Source organism: Dipodomys ordii, unplaced genomic scaffold, assembly GCF_000151885.1.
Source record: "Dipodomys ordii isolate 6190 unplaced genomic scaffold, Dord_2.0 Scaffold91, whole genome shotgun sequence".
In the NCBI taxonomy this organism is placed as follows: Eukaryota; Metazoa; Chordata; class Mammalia; order Rodentia; family Heteromyidae; genus Dipodomys; species Dipodomys ordii.
Genome location: NW_012267307.1, coordinates 3,703,677 through 3,705,658, shown reverse-complemented (window position 1 = coordinate 3,705,658; position 1,982 = coordinate 3,703,677).

Here is a 1,982-nt window from a genome sequence, read left to right as displayed (position 1 = left end):
ACCGTCCTTCCTGGGGATGGGGAGGGAGTCTGGGGCTGGGCAGGGAGTCTGGGGCTGGGGAGGGAGTCCGGGGCTGGGCAGGGAGTCTGGGGCTGGGCAGGGAGTCTGGGGCTGGGGAGGGAGTCCGGGGCTGGGCAGGGAGTCCGGGGCTGGGGAGGGAGTCTGGGGCTGGGCAGGGAGTCCAGGGCTGGCGGGAGCGACACGGGCCTCCCATCACTGGCCTCTGCTTTATTTACTTTCTTCTCAATCTTTCAGGCTTCAGCTGTTGGAGGCTTCTTCCATGGGATATTGAGTATGTCATGGTCTTCCCAGCATTGTGGGATAGCTTTTTCCTTCTTCCTCCCTCCTCCCTATTCCCTCCTCCCTCCTCTCCCTTCCCTCCTTCTCCTCCCTCCCTCCCTCCCTCCCCTGGCTCACCCATGCATCCTGGTCTGGCTGAAGAGCAGGTGTCCTCAGCAGCAGCACCTGTGATTGGTGCTCATTGGTGTTAGGATATCCTGTGTCTCGGTCCCTCAGCTGACCATGGGACACTTGCATGGGACACAGTCCCATGACAACCATGGGTGAACTAGGTTACTCAGGGGTCCCTGAGCCCCGCCCCGCCCGGTCCTGTGCAAATCCGGGCGGTGAGGATCCCAAGCTCCCACCACCACCCTCCCCTCTGCTGTTCCGCTCCAGCATAGCATGGAGTGCCGACATCATTAGCCCGTGCCCCTGTGCAGCTGGCTGTGATCCTGAGGTAGAAGACGCACGCGCTCGGGTTCCCCTCGGACACAGACACGGGTCCAGCCACGACTGTGTGAACAATCCGAGCCTCCAGGCCCCGAGGCAGGTGCCCACGGTGCCTTCCCAGAAGAGCTGGCTGACTTCCCCCTCAGCGGTCTGCATCAGTGTCTTACAGGCCTGGCTGCTCAGCAGGAAGTGGCGTGGAGTGCGTCCACTTGGGGCCGTCCATCCTTGCGGGGACCGGAGCTGGAGGAGGGATGGGTGGAGCACTCAGGGCCTTGTTCAGTGTCAACGGACACCGGGAAGGAAAGAAGCCACACAGAGGCAGAGGACAGCGGGAGGGATGGGAGGCAGCTCAAGGAGCCCTGAAGCTGTGGGGTGGGAAGGCTGGCACACAGTCTGGTGCAGGTGTGCCCAGCTCTGTGTCAGCAGGTTGGGAAGTGCTGCCCACGCAGACACAGTTCCTCAAGGGCCTGCCGTGAGGGGGGCTGGACGCAGGACACACGCCCGTGTGTGTGAGGCAGCTCCCGGCCGTGAGGGGGGCTGGACGCAGGACACACGCCCGTGTGTGTGACAGGCAGCTCCCGGCATGTCCACGGCTTGTGGCCTCTCCCGGCACACGCAGCCATTTCCCCAGATTTCTCCAGAGCCTCACGGGCTCCGGGTCTTCAGCATGCTCGGGAGAGCGGCTGCAGGGAGAGGTGGCTCTGCCCGCCAGCCCGGAGCCCGGTGCACTCACCGAGTTACTAATAATTCCATAGGAAGCAAGCTATCAAACACCTTTGAGATCTGTAGCCGCTTCTGTGTTTTATCTGTGGACCCTCACAGCAGTCCTGCTGTGCGTTCCTGGCAGGTGGCACAAATACTCTGTGAAGCGCGGATTGAGCCGGGTAGAGGGAGATAAAGTTCATGGTGCAGCGTGGGGAGGCAGATGAGGACAGGGGCGAGTGGGGGGAGCAGGGGGGCACCCTTGTTCCCGCCAGAGGCACGGGGCTGGACCGAAGGAGGTGATTTTGAGGCCAGATGGAGGGCAAGGGCGAGGCTGCCTGGTAGAGATGGGAGGCAGGGATCCCTTGGCCAGCTGATGGCACCCAGGGTGGGGGGTCTGGGTGCTGGGGTGGGTGGAGGGAGGGCCAGGGAGAAGCAGGCCACACAGCCCAGGACTGCTCAAGGATGGTTGGCTGTCATTGTCATCATCTTCCTCCTCCTCCCCTCCTCCTCCCCCTCCTCCTCCTCCTCCCCCTCCCCCTCCTCCC